The 20,858-nt window shown below is 38.1% G+C and overlaps 1 protein-coding gene across 1 annotated transcript in view; it reads right to left on the bottom strand.

The window, feature by feature from the left end:
• Tacr3 (tachykinin receptor 3) overlaps nucleotides 1-20,858 on the bottom strand; it is a 131,587-nt gene that overhangs the window by 84,188 nt on the left and 26,541 nt on the right. The gene's annotated exons all lie outside the window — the stretch shown is intronic.

The following is a 20,858-nucleotide window of genomic DNA, read 5'->3' as shown; positions in this document are numbered from 1 at the left end:
TCTTTCTTTCTTTCTTTCTTTCTTTCTTTCTTTCTTTCTTTCTTTCTCTTTCTTTCTCAATGGTGAGAGTCAAGCATGGGCCTGGCTGCTGCTAGCCATGAAAGTACTTTGCCACTGAGCTATATTCCCAGCCACTAATTGTCATTTATTTTCTGTCTCTGCTGCCTTAACTTCTGGATAGAAAATCAGGGTTAGGTAACATGGATAATACAGATGTTTGACAAAGATAGAGAACCCCAATGTGAAGGCTGTGGCAGAAAAAAAAAAATCAGGATTCAACTGAGATGGCCAGATCAAGCTGGATGGAGGTTTGGCTTTCACGTTATCCACGAAACAAGCTGAGTTTCTATGGAACCCTGGGAAGATTCATGGTGTTCATGTCGTAATCATCCACAGCCTAGCTTGGGAATGTACACCTGCAGCCCAAAGTGCACACACACGCAGAGTTATTGCAGCCCACTCTTTGGATTTGGGGAAGAAAAGTAATTTTATTCCTGAAGTCTAGACAGTAAATATGCATCTCAGAAAACCTATGTCAGCTCTCAATTGGATGAAATATGGCTAATTGCCAGATTTTGCCTAGTGATTAGAAAGAAAATATTATTTTTACATTCAACTTAATTCATGTTTCTACCAATAAACAAAACATATTGTTTCATTTTTACTGTGGTTCATTTTGTGTTTTGCAAATATAATTTTATTTATTTGTGCTTTTCAAAGATTATACTTCAGGTTTAGGAATAGTACTGTGAAGAAGAAAATGTTACAATATTGGTTTGCACATGTACACATGCCCAGACACACACCCAGACCCCTCCAAACACACACTAACCCTTATAACCTTGAAAGTAAGGAGAATGCAATTGTTTATTGTTAGTTGTTTATTTAGTGATAAGGCAAATTTCAGTTAAGTAGACACACTGAAAATTATGAACTGATATTAACATTAGCCACAATTAACCTCAAGGAAAATTAATTCAGCATGTGTGATAGATAACAGATATGTAAGAACCTTAGATACAAACATCGTATTTGTCTATCTGTAATTGTTTTGCTTTGCTGCACTATTACACAGATATGAAGCATCTAAAAGAGTTAAATTCATAGAAATAGAAGATAGGATAGTGGAGGGGTGAAGGAAATGGGTAATTGACGATTATTAGGCATAAACTTTCATTTGCGTAAGATATAATGCCCTAAATATCTGCTGAACAACATAGAATCTCTAATACCAAGCGATATTAGAAACTTGAAAATGAGCAAATGTCCTTGTTGTGTACTGGAGCTTCTTTTGGTATATGCCTAGGAGTGGTATAGCTGGGTCTTGAGGAAGCACTAATCCTAATTGTCTGAGAAAGTGCCAGATTCCAAAGTGGTTGTACGTTTACATTCCCACCAGCAATGGAGGAGGGTTCCCAATTCTCCACAACCCCTCCAGCATGTGTTGTCACTTGAGTTTTTAACCTTTGCCATTCTGATGGGTGTAAAGTGAAATCTCAGGGTTGTTTTGATTTGCATCTCTCTGATGGCTAAAGACTTTGAGCATCTCTTTAGGTGTTTCTCTGCCATTCTATATTCCTCTACAGAGAATTCTCTGTTTAGCTGTGTACCTCATTTTTAAATTGGATTGCTTTTTAACTTCTTTAGTTCTTTATATATTCTGGATATCAGTCCTTTGTCAGAGATAGGGTTGTTGAAGATCCTTTCCCAGTCTATAGGCTGTCGTTTTGTTCTGATGACTATGTCTTTTGCTTTACAGAAGTTTTTCAGTTTCATGAGGTCCCATTTATTGATTGTTGCTCTTTGATCCTGTGCTGTTGGTGTTCTGTTCAGGAAGTTGTCTCCTGTGCCAATGAGTTCCAGGTTCTTCCCCAGTTTTTCTTCTAACCAATTTAGTGTATCTGGTTTTATGTTGAGGTCTTTGATTCACTTGGACTTTAGTTTTGTGCAGGGTGATAAGTGTAGATCTATTTTCATTTTTCTGCATGTAGACATCCAGTTGGACCAGCACCATTTGTTGAAGACGCTATCTTTTTCCATTGAATGGTTTTGGCTACTTTGTTGAAAATCAAGTATCCCAGATGTCCATCAATGGAGGAATGGATACAGAAATTGTGGTACTTTTACACAATTGAATACTACTCAGTAATTAAAAACAAGGAAACCCTGAAATTTTCAGGCAAATTGTGGGATCTAGAAAAGATCATCTTGAGTGAGGTATCCCAGGAGCATAAAGGCACACATGGAATATACTCACTTATATAGACCAATAAGATAGGATAAACATACTAAAATATGTGCACCTAAAGAAGATAAACAAGAAAGAGGACCCGGAGCAAGATGATCAATCCTCACTTAGAAAGACAAATGTGATGGACATGGGAAGTAGGAGAAAACCAGTAACAGGACAGAAGCCTGCCACAGAGGGCCTCTGAAAGACTCTACCTAGCAGTGTATCAAAGCAGATGCGGAGATTCATAACCAAACCCTCGGCAGAGAGCAGGGAATCATACGATAAAAAGGAGAGTTAATATGACTGGGAGAGGAAAAGGAGCTCCACAAGGACAAAATATATCAGGGCACGGGGTCCTCTATGAGACTGTTTCTCCAACCAAGGACCATGTATGGCTATAACCTAGAACCCCTGCTCGGATGTAGCCCATGGCAGCTCAGTAACCAAGTGGGTTTTCCTAGTAAGGGGAACAGGAACTATTTCTGACATGAACTCAATGACTGGCTCCTTTACATCCCCTCCATCCCCTGAGGGAGGAACAGTTTTGCCAGGCCATAGAGGAGGGCATTGCAGCCAGTCCTGATGAGACCTGATAAGCTAGGGTCAGATGGAAGGGGAGGAAGACCTCCCCTAACAGTGGACTTGGAAAGGGACAGAGAGGAGATGAGGGAGGGAGGGTGGGATTGCGAGGGAATATGGGAGGAGGCTATGGCTGGGATACAAAGTAAATAACCTATGATTAATATAAAAAATAAAAATTAATAATAATAAAAAATTTAAAAAAACTTAAAAATGTGTTAAGTGGTCAGATCTCATGTTAAGTGCATCTTCCATGAAAAGAAAAAAAACCCTCTACATACATAAAAAGAACACGGAATTTTGGAGGTGTTGGATATATTTAGTAAATTGGTTATGGGAACTGTATTATGGTTAAATACATTTTCTCAAACTCATCAGATTGTTTACATTAAGTATATAGACACACATATGAAACAGTATCAGTTATCATTACTGAAGATTAAAAACAGAAAAAAAGAAATAACCATAAAAATAGTAGAGTAGGTTAAGAAAACAAAGTGGCCACACAAGATAATATAATGCAAAGTTGGAATGGAAGTGGACTTCATTTTTTAATTATTTTTTTTTATTTTTTAATATTAGTTACAGTTTATTAACTTTGTATCCCAGTTGTATCCTGCTCCCTCATTTGGTCCCAACCCCATCCTCCCTCCCTCATCTCCTCCCTGCCCCTTTCCAAGTCCACTGATAGGGGAGGACCTCCTCCCCTTTCATCTGACCCCAGCTTATCAGGTATCTTCAGGAAGGTTACTTTAATTTCACACCTCATGTTCTTCATGGCGAAGATAACACTACCAACACTCACTGAGTACTAATTATAGCCAGGCATTTCACTGTGTGTGTGTTAAACACTTGAAATAATCTCACCAATAAGTGTCACCACAAGGTGGACTTCATAGAAAATTGAGATTTATCAAAATCACTCATAGTTGCACAAAAGTGGAAAATCTTTGTCAGTCTTTTATGCGGGGACAGAAAGAAGTAGAATTTTCATATGTCTAGATATCTTTTGTTCTCACTGCTGTTGCTGCTTCTAAATTTCAAAGTATTTATCACAATATATTTCAATTTTGGTTTTATTGGCGTTTCCAGAGCCAAGAACACTTGTCAATAAAGTCTCCTGTACTACTGAACTGTGTATTATTTAATTATGTCACAATCTGTCTTCTTTGGTGGCTCTGTAGGTTTATAAATGCCATTTGGGTATTTATACAATTGGTTTTACATGCTTAGAGAACTTCCAAGGTTCTATAACACAGATGGGTCAAAGCAAAGTCCACAGTTTTGTATAGTTACCCTAACTTTAGATAAATTATTTCCTGATAGGTAGACCATCATTTCGTTTGAATTATGTGGACTCAATTTATGTTCTCACAAAATGATATGAAATCTTGAAACGTTAAAAGCTTTTAAAGCATTTTATTTTTATTTATTATTATTTGCATCATGTGAGTAAAATATTTGTGTCAGAAGACAGCTCCAGGGAGTCTGTTTGCATTTCTGCATCTCGATGTGTTCTGGGACTAGAAGTCACTTGTACTTACGGAGCCAACCTGTCAGCTCTTGGGACTTAAAGAAGGCATGTTTGCCCTTTCTAGTCTATTAATAAGTATTCAAGTTATTCAATGAAACATCAGGTTAAAGCCTAGAGTGGTATTCCAAACAAAGTGATAATATAGCGGTGAACATAAATGCCATTTTAATTGCTTTCAGCCTGTGGAACAGATACTGAATTGTTCCATTTTCTATTGCTTTAAATAATAACCCAAATCTAGGTGTTTCATAAAGAAGAAAAGTCTACTTAGCTTATGGTGCTGGAGTTCAAAGACATGGGATTGCTAGCAGCTAGTGAAAGCCCTGGTGGGGCCCCACAGTGGTAGGACACCTTGGGAGCAAAGAGATCACAGGGCCAGATGGCAAGCAACCATTGAAGATGCTGCTTTTATCGCATCATTCTCTCTCAGACTTGAACTAATCACACTCCGATATGCTCACATGCAAAGGTTCTAAACACTTTGATATCCATGTATCGAGAACTGAACTTCCAAGACTCCATTCTCTAGGCAGCATACAGTATCTAAACTACAGCAGAATCTAATCAAATGACCTCACTAGGTATCAATTACAAATGTGACGAATGCCACAAAGGCAATGCCAAGATAATCCATTGACTGGTTAAATTAGGTTTATATTGTATATTGAGTGTAGACGGGATGGGCCCTCATTAAATATAATTGATGTCATAAAAAAGGGAAAATATGGAAACACAGAGACACAGGAAATGGAAAGAAGGCATCTAGGTTTATGTTGGAGAATGGTTGGTGAAAGACTGGAGACAGTAAGTTATGTGGAGACTGTTTTCTTCTGGATTAGAGAGGATGCTTCAAAGACAGAGCCTGGTCTCTGACCAAGGCATTTAGCGAACAGCTTGATGGAAGCAACAAAATTACAAGATGCAGAAGGAAGACAAAGAGCAGAAACATTTCTCACTGCTGAAGACCAGCTGGAAGTGATTCTGCCACTAACATTTTCTGACCTGTATTTATCCCAGCAATGGTAATTTGCTCACCAGTATGAATAGAGCAAATACATGCTTAGGCTCGTGGGAGGTGGGAAGAACACTACTCCTCTGGACCTTGCTAGACAAAAGACCAAATGAAAAATACAGTATCCTAACACCTGCCAGCAGTATATTCCCTTAAAGAAACTGCAACCTTTCCGGTGAGCACACTGGCCTCTCCTGGACACCTGGCCGAGCTGGCACTGCAACCCCCACCCTCACGCCACCCTCTGCGCCAGGCCGTCATGAACCAGTGTCTGTAGTGTGGTTGTTTCCTAAATAACAGGTACGTAAGGCTCCTTCAGTATTCAGATTAGCTTGCCACCTTAGCACTTTAAAAAGTTTTTAATTCTGTTATAGAGGCGACAATTCTTGGAGGCATTCTTCGGACACAGACGTCTGTTCACATCCTCAGTTTGCCTTTTCTTCTCTAATACTAGATCATCTTTATTTTTTCTTTTTCTTTTTTAATTTTTGTTTTAAATTTTATATTAGTTTATTTACTTTACATTCTGAGGTCACCATTCCTTCCCCGCCTCCCAGGCCTCCCCTCCTCTCCTCCTTTCCCTCTGTCTTTCTTCCCAAAACGGGGGAACACCCTACCCCATATCAACCTTCCCAAGCACATTAAGTCACATTGGGACTGAGCATATATTCATCCCCTGAGGCCAGGTAAGGCAGCCAGCAGCAGATTGAGACAGATGGTGGGATTTACAGCCAAGCATGGGGTGGAGCTCCTGGCATCCTGTGGAAGTGTTGGGAGAAAGATGGAAGGACCTGGAGGGGACAGGAGCCTCACAAGAAGATCAACAAAGACAACTAACTCAGTCCCATGGGGGTTTTCAGAGACTGAGACATCAACTAAGGAGCAGGCATGGTTTGGACCTAGGCGCCCTGCACATATGTGGCCAATGGGCTGCTTGGTCTTCATATGGAGTGCCTGGGCGAGTGGAGATGGGGGCTGTTTCTAACATAGACTCTATTGCCCTCTGTTGGATGACTAGACCATCTTTCTTTGTCATTTTTTTCTGCTTTAACTGAGGGAGTCTTTTGTGTTTACTTTGAATTTTTTTGAAAAGCAAATGTTCTGATGTAACTTGTTTATTTACTCTCCACTAGCCAGCCTTTTCTGTTTTGTAATTATTATAGGTGTCTAGTAGAATTATACTCGTTTGCTAGTATTTTAAATAATGTTTCTTGACCCTTAAGTGTTTTTTACACATCGAAAGTTTGGCATTGAAGAATGCAATCCTCAGATGCTTCCTTGATTACACCATCCTGTAAGGAAAAGTTTCCTGAAGCGATATAGGTTTCACTTACTCTCAGTTTGCATCTGGCCATAGTAAATGCTCTAGACTAAACTCCCAATGTCATATGTGCCCTGGATACCTAACTACAGCTGAGAACGATGTACAGTGACTCATGGAATTTTAACTTCTGATGTTTAAGTGCAGAAACTTCTGCTTTGACACGTCATCTAAGAGGCAAGACATCTTTGTTGAAGTTGGACTTCCTAGGTCAGTTTATATCTTTTAAATTACCTCAATACTCCAAAAATTTGAGAAATGAGATAATAAATTTTATACATGTTATCTTAATACATTTCATTCCTCCTCCTCCTTCTCTTCTTCTTTGCTTGTGTGTGGCATGACACTGTGTAGAGGTCAGAAGATAACTGTGGAGAGTGAATTCTCACCTTCCACAGTGGATTTCAGGGACATAACTCAGGTCATTAAGCTTTTGCTCCAAGAGGTGTTATCTGCTGAGCTAGCTTGTCAGGTTTATTGTGATGTATTTTAAAGTCAATAAGTTTTGACTAAAACACACTCTCTCTCTCTCTCACATACATTACTATGAATTTACAATAAGTTAAAATATTATCTAAAAATAAATAAATCAGTTATTCACTTATCCAATTCATAGATTATACTAAATAGAACATATTTTTAAAAGGATGGGGAGGGAGGCAGGACAAGATAAAGGACTGGGAGAAGAGGAGGAATGGGAAATAGCAGTCAGGATGTAAAGCAAATAAATAAATTAATTAAAAATTTAAAAAAGAATTAGATGATGTAACTGTGGTAAAGATTTAACATAAAGTATTCTAAATAACAGTAAACACAGTTAACTTTATATTTGCAAATAAAAGGTCTATGGAGGTAAATGTAAATGAAAACTAAGAGTAACTTATTTAAAATGAATCTTAGGTACTGTGATTGGCATGGAAAGAAAATATTTGTAGCTAAATTCTGATCTGAGTGTTAAAAAAGAAATGTGCTTTTAATATAGTTCTTTTAATCTAGAGTCCTTTTAAAAAGGCACCTTTTAAATGAAGATTAATGAGACCTTTTATGCAATTTCAAGAAATACTTCTAGTGTTCAGTGATTCAATAGAAATAACGTTACATTTAAAGATACTGCCATTTCATTGGGTATAGAAGGAATCAATTCTCTTAACTTTGTTTTGCATAGATCTCTACATATCAAATTTCTTTCTGAAATGAATAGCAGACTGCAGTTGTTCCAGTATATTGTCTTCTAAAATTTAAATTTATTTTTTTTTAATTTATTCACTTTATATCCTGATTGTAGGCCCCTCCATCTTTTCATCCCAGTATCCCCTGTCCTTCCTCTTCCTTCCTCTCCTAGTCCTTAGAAAGTGGGAGACCTCCTCCCCTACCAAGTGTCCCTAGCCTATCAAGTCTTATTAGAACTGGCTGCACCCTCTTCCTCTGTGGCCTGGCAAGGCGGCCTTGCCCTGTGGAAGTGACCAACGCACAGGCAACGGAGTTCATGTCAGAGACAGCCTGTGCTCCCTTAGTAGGGAGGCACACATGGACACTGAGCTGCCTACAAGCTACATCTGGGTGGAGGTCCTCTCCATACATGGCCCTTGGTTGGTGCGGGACCTCCTGGGCCCAGGTTTGTTGGCTTTGTTGGTCTCCTTGTGGAGCTTCTGTCCCCTTTCTGGTCCTTCTATCTCCCTACTCTTTCGTATGACTCCCTGAGCTCTGCCCAAAGTGTAGCTGTGAGTCTCAGCACCTGCCTTGATCCCCTGCTGGGTGGAGTCTCTCAGAGGACATTTATTTATTTTTTTCTTTTTTTAATATTAATCACAGGTTATTTACTTTGTATCCCAGTCATAGCCTCCTCCTTCATTCCCTCCCATTCCCATCTTCCCTCCCTCATCTCCCTGTCCTTTTCCAAGTCCACTGATAGGGGAGGACCTCCTCCCCTTCCGTCTGATCCTAGCTTATCAGGTATCTTCAGGACTGGCTGCCATGTCCTCCTCTGTGGCCTAGCAAGGCTGTTTCTCCCTTGGAGGGGAGGGAGTGGTAAAGGAGCCAGTCATTGAGTTCATGTCAGAAATAGTTCCTGTTCCCCTTACTAGGAAAACCCACTTGGATACTGAGCTACCATGGGCTACATCCGAGCAGGGGTTCTAGGTTATATCCATACATGGTCCTTGGTTGGAGAAACAGTCTCATAGAGGACCCCGTACCCTGATATATTTTGTCCTTGTGGAGCTCCTGTCCTCTCCCATTCATACTAACTCCCCCCTTTATCATATGATTCCCTGCACTCTAACGAAGATTTGGTTATGAGTCTCAGCATCCGCTTTGATAAGCTGTTAGGTAGAGTCTCTCAGAGGACATTTATGGTAGGCTCTCTTTCTGTTCCCTCTCTTTAACTGCTTCCAGTGTCTATTCTATTTGCCCTTCTGAATGAGAATTAAGCATCTTCTCTAGGGTCTTCCCTGTTACTTTGCTTCTTTAGGTCTGCATGTTGTAGTATAGTTATCCTGTATTATATGGCTAATATCCGCTGATACCATGCTTGTCATTCTGGGTTGCCTCACTCAGGATGTTCTTTTCCAGATCCATACATGTGCCTGCAAATTTCAGAGTCACAAATGTCATGGTTATTAGCAGAATTTCTGATTATATTAGTTTTTAAGTTGTGATGGTACAAATGTTTATTTAAATGTGCAATTAATGAAAGCAGTCATTAAACATCAGAACTCAAAATAAAGTTTAAAAGTGGAGGCTGGTGGCTGGAGAGATGGTTCAGAGGTAAAGAGCATGGCTGTTCCTCCAAAGGTCCTGAGTTCAATTCCGAGTAACCATATGGTGGCTCACAAGCATCTATAATGAGATCTGGTGCCCTCTTCTGCCATGCTGGCCTACATGCAGATAGAACATGGTATATATAATTAATAATTCTTTAAAAAAGTGAAAGCTGTTTCTGTAGCTGACTTGGTCTCAGTTATAAGTTGAATAGAGCACACATTTTGACAAAATTATTTTAAAATACCTTCATCCAGTCTTTCATTCATATAGTCAGTATTCTGAGGGGACCATTATATCTTGTTTTCAAGAGCTGGGAATTGAAACAGGGTGTAGTTATATATTATCTATTCTGTATAATTTATATTATACATGTGTGTAAAGCAATTTTAATTAAAGAATAAGAGCTTGAATTTGAGGAGTTGAAGGGACATAGGGACAATTGTAGGGAGGAGAGGGGTATAATGATATAAATTTAATATTAGTATAGGAAATTTTACAAAGGTAAATAAAAATGGTCAATAACAAACACAGTATGGAGTTTCTTGTGAGTTTAAGGAATATGAATATTCTATGCTGAATTTTGCTTCCTTAACAACAGTCAAATAAAATACCTTTAAACTTTATGAGATACAATTTTAAATTTATGTAATCCCATTCTAAAATGCAATGGCAGCTCTAGAGGACTATGCTATGTAGAATGATGTTTTACTTTTTCATTATTTAATCAACTTATTTGCTACATCCAAGAGAAGTTTTCCCTGCTTCCCCTCTTTCCAGTCCTTCCCTCTTTCCTAATTCCCTCCCCAATGACCCCCTCCCTTTCTCCTCAGAAAAGGGGGTATATCAACCCTCCCTGGCATATTAAATTGCAGTAGGACTGGGCACATCTTCTATTGAGGCTAAACAAGGCATCTCAGTTAGGGGAAAGGGATCCAAAGGCAGGCAACAGACAGTCCCTGCTCCAGCTGTTAGGAAACCCATGTAAAAACCAAGCTGCACATCCATTAAATATGTGTAGGGGGCCTACATCCAGCCCGTGTATGCTCTTTGGTTAGTGGTTCAATCTCTGTGAGTCCCTATGGGCTAAGGTTAGATAATTCTGCAGGTTTTCTTGTGGTGTCCTTGACCTCTCTGGCTCCTACAGTCCTTGTCCTCCTGCTCCACTAAATTCCCCAAGCTTTGCCTAATGTTTATCTGTGTATCTCTGCATCTGTTTCCAGCAGCTGCTGGGTGAATCCTCTCCAAAACAGTTACGCTAGTCTCCTGTGTGCAAGTGTAGCAGAGTATCGTTAATAGTGTCAGGGTTTGGCTCTTTCTCATGGGGTGAGTCTCAGGTTGGGCCAGCCATTGGTTGGCCATTCCCTCAATCTCTGTTCCATCTTTGTCCCTGTGCATGTTGTAAGCACAAAAAATTTTGGGTCGAATGTTTTGTGGGTGGGTATTAGTCCCCATCGCTACATTGGAAGTCTTGCCTGGTTGTAGGAGGTGGTCTTTTCAGGTTCCATAATCCCCTGCTGCTAGGAGTCTTGGCTAGGTTCACCATCATAGATTCCTGGGAGTTCCCTTGTCCTAGGTTTTTGCCCTATCCCAGAACTGCCCCACCCCAATTTCTGTTCTCTTTCCAAGTTCTCTTTCCCTCAGTCTTCTTCTCACTTGATCCCTCCTTTTCCCTTCCTCACCCCACCTTGTATCCCATGCAGTTCCCTGCCTCCATCAAACTCTGATGTCTATTTTTCTTTTCTGGGTGAAGATGCAAGTATTCTCCCTTTGACCCTCTTTGTTACTTAGCATCTTTGGATCTGTGGATTATCCTGTACTTTATGACTAATACCTGCTTATAAGTGAGTACATACTATGCTTGTCTTTCTGGGTCTGGGTTACCTCACTCAGGATGATATTTTCTAGTTTCATCCATTTGCCTGAAAATTGCATGTTGTCTTTGTTTTTTATAGCTGAGTTGTAGTCTATTGTGTAAATGTATCATTTACACAATGGACTTTATCCATTCTTAAACTGAAGAACTTCTAGGTTGTTTCTAGTTTCTGGATACTACGAATAAAGCTGCTATGAACATAGTTGAGCAAGCGTCCTTGTGGTATGGTGGAGAATCTCTTGGATATATGCCCAGAAGTGGTACAGCTGGATCTTGAGGAAGAACTATTCCCAATTTTCTGAGAAACCACCAAATTGATTTCCAAAGTGGTTGTACAAGTTTGCACTACTATCAGCAATGGAGGGGTGTTTTCCCTTTCTTCCACATCCTTGCCAGCTTGTGCTGTCGCTTGAGTTTTTGAACTTAGACATTCTGATGGGTGTAAGATGGAATCTCAGAGTCATTTCATTTGCATTTTCTTGATGACTAATGACATTAAACATTTCTTTAAGAATTTCTTGGTCATTAGAGATTTCCAGTTGTGAATTCTGTTTAACTCTGTACCCCATTTTTTAATAGGGTTATTTGGTTTGCTGGTGTCTAATTTTTTGAGTTCTTTACATATTTTGGAGATCAGCCTTCTGTCAGAAGTAGGGTTGGTGAAGTTCATTTCCCAGTCTGTTGGCTTCTGTTTTTTCCTATTGACAGTGTTCTTTACCTAACAGAAGCTTTTCGTTTTCATGAGGTCCCATTTATTTAATTGTTGATCTTAGTGTCTGAGCCGTGGGTGTCTAGGAAGTTGTCTCCTGTGCCAATGCATTCAAGGCTATTCCCCACTTTCTCTTCTATTAGATTTAGTGTATATTGCTTCATGTTGAGGTCTTTGATCCACTTGGACTTGAGTTTTGTTCAAGGTGATGAATATGGATCATTTGCATTCTTCTACATCAGCAACATTTGTTGAAGATTCTTTTTCCTATTGTATGGTTTTGGCTTCTTTGTCAAAAACCAAGTGTCTGTAGGTGTGTGGGTTTATTTCTGGGTCTTCAGGTTGGTTCCATTGATCAACCTATCTGTTTTTTTATGCCAATAGCATGTGGTTTTTATCACTATTGCTTTGTAGCACAGCTTGAAATCAGGAATTGTGATACCTCCAGAAGTTCTTTTATTGTTCAGGATTGATTTTGAGCTATCCTGGATTTTCTGATTTTCTGTTTTTCTTTTTTCTGTTTTTATTTTTTTTAACTTTTATTAATTACACTTTATTCACTTTGTATCCCCCTATAAGCCCCTTTCTCCTCCCCTACTAATCCCACCTTCCCTCCCACTTTTTCACTCATGCCCCTCCCCAAGTCCACTGATAGGGAAGGTCCCCCTCTCCTTCCTTCTGATCTTAGTCTATCAGATCTCATCAGGAGTGGCTGCATTGTCATCTTCTGTGGCCTGGTAAGGCTGCTTCCCCCCTCAGGGGGAGGTGATCAAAGAGCAGGCCAATTATTTTATGTCAGAAGCAGTCCCTCTTCCCATTACTATGGAACTGATTTGGACATTGAACTGCCATGGGCTACATCTGTGCAGGGGTTCTAGGTTATCTCCATGCATGGTACTTGGTTGGAGTATGAGTTCCTGGAAAGACCCCTGTGTTCAAATTATCTGGTTCTGTTGCTCTTCTTGTGGAGTTCCTGTCCTCTCTAGATCTATTTCCCGCTTCTTTCATAAGATTCCCTGCACTCTGCCCAACAGTTGGCCATAAGTCTCAGCATCTGCTTTGATAGTCTGCAGGGCAGAGCCTTTCAGAAGCCCTCTCTGTTTTTCTATATTAGGTTGAGAATTGTTCTCTCAACTTCTGTAAAAAAATGTGTTTGAGTTTTGATGAAAATTGTGTTACAATTATAAATTATTTTTGGTAAGATGGCCATTTTTACTATGTTAAACCTACCAATTCATAAGCATGGGAGATCTTTCCATCTTTTGATATCTTCTTCAATTCTTCAAATATCTAAGAGAGCCCTTATCATACAGGTCTTTCACTTGCTTGGTTAGAGTTACACCAATGTATTTTATATTTTGTGGCTATTGTGAAGGGTATTGTTTCCCCAATTTCTTCCTCAGCCTGTTTGTCTTTTGTATACAGGAGGACTACTGATTTTTTGTAGGTTAATTTTGTATCTAGACACTTTGCCGAAGGTATTTATCAGCTGTAGGAGTTCCTTGGTAGAATTTTGGGGCTCCATTATATATATAGATCGTATTATCTGTGAATAACAATGGTACTTCTTCCTTTCCAATTGTATCCTCTTGATCTTCTTACTTGTACTGTTCTAGCTAGTATTTCAAGTACTATATTGAATAGATACAGAAAGAGTGGGTAGCCTTGTCCCATCTGTGATTTTAGTGGAATTGCTTTCAGTTTCTCTCTATTTAATTTGATGTTGTCTATTGGCTTGCTGTATATGGACTGCCTTTATTGTGTCTTAGTATGCAGCTTGCATCACTGATCTCCCCAGGACTTTTAACATGAAACGGTGTTGGATTTCTTCAAAGGCTTTTCAACATCTAATGAGATGGTCATGTGGCCTTTTCTTTCAACTGTTTATATAGTGGATTACATTGATGGATTTTCGCATATTAAACCATCCCTGCATCCTTGAGATGAAGCCTACTTGATCATGGTGGATGATGTTTTTTATATGTTCTTGGATTCCATTTGTGAGTATTTTATCGATCATTTTTATATCATAAGGGAAATTGGTCTGAAATTCTTCTTTGTTGAGTCCTTGTGTGGTCTAGGTATCAGGGTGCCTGTGGATTCATAGAATGAGTTTGGCACTGTTCCTTCTGTTTCTATTTTGTAGAATAGTCAGGGAGTATTGGTATTCACTCTTCTTTTGAAGTCTGGTAGGATTTTGCTCTAAAACCATCTGACCCTGGACTTTTTTTTTTAATTGAGAGACTTTTATTGACTGCTTATATTTTCTTAGGAGTTACTATTTAATTTGTTTATGTGATCTTGATTTAACTTTGGTAAATGTAATCTATCAAGAAAATTGTTCATTTTTTTTAGATTTTTCAATTTTGTGGAGTACAGGCTTTTGAACTAAGAACTAATGATTCCTTGTATTTCCTTATTGTCTGTTGTCATATTCCTACTTCATTTCTGATTTTGATAATTTGCATAGTGTCTCTCTGCCATTTAGCTTATTTGGCTAAGGTTTTGTCTATCTTGTTGATTTTCTCAAAAACCAGCTCTTGGGTTTGTTGATTCTTTGTGTTGTTCTCTTTGTTTCTAAGTTACTGATTTTAGTCCTGAGTTTGATTATTTCCTCCATCTACTCCTCTTGGGTGTGTTTGATTCTTCATGTTCTAGAACTCTCAGGTGTGCTGTCAAGTTGCTAGTATGTAATCTCTCCAATTTCTTTATGAAGGCTCTTAGTGCTATAAACTTTCCTCTTAACACTGTGCAACATCAATGGGCTCAATCCCTCAATTAAAAAGACACAGGCTAACAAAGTAGATGCAAAAACAGTATCCACCATTCTACTGCAAACAAGAAACACACCTGAGCAGCAAAGATAGATATTACTTCAGAGTAAAGAACTGGAAAAAGAGTTTCCAAGCAAATGGACCCAAGTAGCAAGCTGGAGTAGCCATTCCATTTCATAAATAGGCTTTCAGCAAAAATTAATAAAAAAAGATAAGGAAGGACACTTTATATTCATCAAAGAAAAAAATCTACCAAGATGATAGCTCAATTCTTGAACATCTATGTCACAAATGCAAGGATACCCACATATTTATGAAAGAAACATTACTAAAGTTAAACCACACATTAATATATTAGTTAATATATTAATTAAGTCTCCCACATATTAATAGTGGGAGACTTTAACACCCCATGCTCACCAACAGACAGATTACTGAGATAGAAACTAAACAGGGAAATAAGGAAACTAGTAGACATTATGAATTAAATGGACCTAACAGATAGCTACAGAATATTCCACCCAAACACAAATGAATATAACTTTCTTTTAAGAACTTCATGGGGCCTTTTCTAAAACTGATCACAAAGCAATTCTCAACATATAGAAGAAGATTGAAATAACCCACATATCTTATCAGATCACTATGGATTAAAGCTATACTTCAACAACAATGGAAACAACAGAAAGCCTACAAACTCATGAAAACTGAACTGTTCTCTACCCAATGACCACTTAGTCAAGGAAGAAATAAAGAACTAAAATGAAGATTTTCTAGAATTCAATGAAAATGAAGGTACAACATACACAAACTTATGGTACACAAAGAATAATGGTTTATAATGAAAATTATTTCTTAACAGAAAGTAAGAGGTCATATGTGATTTTTCTTAAAAAATTCAAACCATAAAGAATTGAGGAGTTGAGGCAAATCCCACTATATTAAGGGTTTTGGTGGTGATGAGTTTATTGTTGTTTTCTTTTTCATATAGTGTAGTTTTGAGTTATAAAGTTGGGTTTGTAAGATCTTAAATTCCATTCAGGGAGAAGCACATTATTATATTGCTAAGCAACTATGTTATTTTATGTCTCTCTTAAATTCTTTAATTGAAACCATCCCCTAACTTCTGTCTAACTATGCCCACATTATACTGTCAGACTATGTCCAAGCCAGGTGCTTGAGAGAGGAAAAATGAAGGGTGCTCTTCATGGTGCCTAGGGATTACTGTGGTACAAGTGGGAATACACAAATCTTTTCCTTGTGTGGTTTATATTGCAAAAACTGTCATAGATATTTTTCTGTTTTTATCTTAATGGTTAATTATAGGTTAAAATTTTCAAGCAATTAAGATCTACAGCGATTGATTAGCTTAATAAAGTTCCTCTACGTATTCAGTATAAATTATATGCCATATTCAGGCACTTGAAAACTTTGAGTTAGTCAATTAGCCACAGTTTGATACAAATTCTCTTTTGATATCCAAACCTTCCCCCTTCCCAGAAGGGAGGGTGCATGCATCAAACACAGCCTACAGGCACCCTTGTTGAGTAAGTTGCTGACCATTGCTGACCAACCTCTTTCTGCCCTCATGGATAAAATGAAGGCTGCTGTGACAGAGGGGCAGTGACTCCATGACCAATTAGAAAATTCTGCCATATTTTCAAATCTTTTAAAATACAGAATATTGAGATATTGATATTAAAATGGGAAATGTTATATTTTGATGTTGTTCTCAACATCAAATTTCCAGATTAACTTAAAGAACATAGCTCTCTCATCATCACTAAGAGAGCATGTCATCATTGCTATATACACAATAGGATTCTATCTGTTCTGTAAAGTGGAGCTAAGAATGGAAACCTGATTAGGAGGCCAGTTTCTCAGTTCACAGAAGCTTTTACTTAGCTGCTCTATTACCTGAAATTATTGATGAGAATTATAGATTTTCAAGTTTTGTTTTCTCACCATGTGAAGATCTTTTTAACTGTCTAGAATAACTGGCTCATTTATATTCTCACATAGTATTAATAGAGCTATTAGAGAGTTGACAATTACTCTGTATGACCACCTACGTGATACTTCTTTTAAAACTTCTGAAAACTTCTTGTAAAGAGATTTTAATTTGTTGGTAATTTTCATAGTTCCATCTCTAAGATTATTCTCTTTCTTCTTTATATTTTTATTTTAATTGATTGGTTTTCTTGTTATCTTGCTTATAAAATATTTTGCACAACAGTTACCCTTATTTTGTCTGCATTTCAAACTGGTGAAATAAGATATTTAAAAACTGACTAGCCAAACTGAGAATGAAACAATGTTAAAACAAGGAGGTTTTTGCATGTACAAGAGGAGTCACATTGCATATACTATTCTATGTTCTTTCCCATCAATATTTGTTTTTCCACACATTGAGGGATCTTTCAACTCCATTTACTTATTGTGATAAAATATTCAAAACATTCTCACTTCTATGTCCTAAATATACCAGTAGAAATTTATTACACGTATCAATTTTGTAAAGTCTTGTGTCCCTTGATGACACAAGTGCGTTCTGACATATGCATTTGTCATTTCCAAACTTCCAGGAAAAACAGAGCACACTTGCTCACACATAGACAGTAAAAGTTAACTGTCTATATTTATGCACAAGGCTGTTGTCAGGTGACTTGGTGTACTGTTTTACAGTACACCTTTACACCTTTTTTAGTATTCTCTCTGTGTACGCATGCATATGTGGTGTGTAATAGAAACAAGAATATTGATAGGTAATCACTCTGCCACCGAGCTACTTCCCCAGACCATAAAATTTTTTGATCAGTTGAAGGATTTCACTCTAAGACAAGAATAAAAATTATAGTATGGGAAATATATGAGTTAGTATCGTAGTCAAATATAACACATTGAACATAGATGTAGATTCCATAGTTTTACAAGACTAGCATCCTAGAAAATTTTTATACCAGAACCACATTAGTAATATGTTACACTAGGAGTATTCAACCTTTTATAGTCTTATAAAGTAACCATATGGCCATAATATCATATGCAATTAGAGCTGAATTATATCCAACTGCGTGCGAGGGCATGAAAAGCTCAAGAGATGGTACCATAATCCTCTTCTATCCCTCCTTCTAATCAGAATTTCAACAGTGCACAAATTCAATCTAAAGCTTCTTTCAAGTAGTCACAGATGTCTTGATGAAGATGACAACTGTCGTGCTTGGAGGATCATTTCGCAAGACAGGAAAATCTCTAAGCTTGGGAGTTACAAAACTCTCCTATAACCCAGTTGATGTGCAACACAGTGCCAGTAACTCAACAGTTTATATCTCAGTTTGATGGAATGTACAACAAACTGTCACCAGCTCAGTAGTTTCAACAACACAGGTTCAATAAGGCAACAACTTCTATGATTCAGAAGTCTGTGGACAGCTACTTGGATCTCATAAGCTTTGAGCACATTTGCATATGGGATGCTGACTCAAAAACACCTGTGTTCCTGTGGCCACAAGCTTCCTGTGAACTTGTTTCTTTAAAGTCATCAATAGAATAAAGGCGACTGCTGGAGATATCTGCTAGTGAGGTGCATGCCATGAGGTTAGATAATTATCATGATAACATCTTATGGCATTTGCCATATCTTGTTGGACAGATGTAAATCAGAGGGTGAGCACTTAAGAGAAGTAAATTTTAAAGGAAATATGACTAGGAGAAAGAGGTAATGAGAAATACCTTAAAGTCTGCCTGCCACAAAATGGGTCAAAGAATTCTCAAAGTAATCTAAAAAAAAAATATCTTGTGTTGAACTGGGTAAGTAAAAAATATAAAACCTGGTGAGATGAACTAAAGTAACACATAGATGAAAATCAGGACCAAATGCTTAGTATTGGAGAAATAAAGAAAAAACCTTTAAACAAAGGGCCATAAGGTTAAGAAACTGGAAAAGAGTCAGGAAAAGCAAAGTCAGCAAGAGAAAAGAGAGGAAATCAAATGAGAGGGAATCTATAAAGGTCCAACAAAACAATAGAATAAAATCAGTAATTTGAAAGCTGACTCTTTGGAAAAATACCCAATGGTGCTAATGCAATGGGAATCCCACAAAGAGCAAGCAACACATAAAATTCTAAACATATAAATGATATTACTATGGAGACGTGTTTGAAAACATCAGAGAATATTGTAGATGTTTTCTTTTTTTTTTTTTAACTCTTTTTAAAGTATTTTTTAACTTTTTTAAAATTATTTTTTATTTTATGTGCATTGGTGTAAGGGTTTCAAATCCCTTAGAATTGAAGTTACAAACAGTTGTGAGCTGCCATGTGGATGCTGAGAATTGAACCCGGGTCCTTTGGAAGAGTAGATAGTGCTCTTTAGAAGAAAGGCCTTAATACTATAGATGCTCACTCCAAACAGCAACCATGTTTATACTAAACATCTAAATATTTATCTAGAAGTGGATGGTTTTACTCTTGCACACTATGGGACCTAAAATCCCTGCTCAGATGTATCCCATAGATTCAGTCTCCAAGATGGTTCTCTAGGAAGAGGAATAGGGACTGTCTCTGACATGAACTCAGTGGCAGGCTCTCTGACACCTCCCCCTAGGGGGTGCAGCCTTGCCAGGCCACAGAGGAAGACAACACAGCCAGTCCTGATGAGACCTGATAGATTAGGGTCAGATGGAAGGAGAGGAGTAGACTAGGGGAGTGGCAAGGGAGGAGAAGATGAAGGGAGTGAGCTGTTGGGAGGAGACAAGGGAGGGGGCAACAGTTGGGATACAAAGTGAATAAATTGTAATAAATAATAATTAAAAAAAGATAAATTCAAAGAAACATAACACTAAATGTAGTAAGAATTCTGAAATTTTGATTCTTTTAAAAAATTAATTGATTTATTTATTCAGTTTACATCCCTCTAGTAGCCCCCTTGGGGATAAGAGTGGAAAGAGGAAAAAGAGCCCACAAAATAGCAAAGACCAAATAGCACAGTGCAGCGTACTGAAAGCTAGAGGCTCCATATGACTCATATTTGAGGCTCCTATTAGCCTGATGTTAAAGGCAGATAAGAGCCAGAAAAAATAAAGCTATAAATCAACATTTATTATGAAATTAGACACAGATCCCTAATATAAATTTTAATTATTTATATGACTCTGTCTGTCTGTCTCTCTGTTTGTTTTTTTCTCCCTCCCCTTCTCCCCCCCTGACCTGAAATTCATGCTCCAGCCACAAACAGTATTTATTCTCAGAACTCAGCTCTGCATATGAGTATACACGTGTTTGTGTGCTTTTTAGGGACAATTCCTGGCCTTCACACATGCTCAGTGTAAGTTATACCACTAAGGAAGAGTCCTAGCTCCTCAACACTTGCTTCATAATGACAAAAAACAAATCAATTAGCAGTAGCATATGGACTTCAGACACATAAAGTGTCTGCCTGCTTGGATTGTTCAGCAGGCAATCCTTTCTTCTTCCTCTCCCTTTTATAACCTCTTACTGTTTCTCTACAGCTTTCCTCTCTACCATGTGACTGCTTATACACCATGGAGCTGCCATCCATGAAAGCTGAAATGGTATAGCTCTTTTTCCTTCTCACCCCCCTTTTCCTCTAGATAGCAGTCAAGGCTTTACAGCTTGCCTGCCTTGACGTTCTTCTTTTAAAGCCTCGCGGAATTGTATTTTTATTTGAGTCCACCATAAATTCTTTCACTAATGAAACCGAGAACCAAGAGGGGAACCTTGATTTTCTCTGTGGTATATACATCTCAAAGAACTTCTACACAGTGAGAATTGCCATTCTGAAAATGAGGAGGTACTCTTTGGATGTTGCACTTTCACTAACAATTAATTTTTATGCCCTTTTGAAGTATTTCTTCAATGGGAAGCAGACTCCCAGGCTCTGTCACGACACTGCCTTCCTGGAGTGTGAGGACGGGTGAGCTATACATTTAATCAGAAGCTCTCGTTGCACTTACAGAGCTTGTTTCTGTCTCTGCTTCTACCTTCTTCAGAGTCCTCTTTCCATATGAGGTAAGCATTACTAAGAAAGTGTCCACCGTTT

The sequence above is a fragment of the Psammomys obesus genome, unplaced genomic scaffold (genome assembly GCF_907164565.1).
Source record: "Psammomys obesus unplaced genomic scaffold, mPsaObe1.curated_primary_1811, whole genome shotgun sequence".
Classification (NCBI taxonomy): domain Eukaryota; kingdom Metazoa; phylum Chordata; class Mammalia; order Rodentia; family Muridae; genus Psammomys; species Psammomys obesus.
Note: the sequence above shows the minus strand (reverse complement) of the source record. Positions and strands in the feature narration are given on the sequence as shown.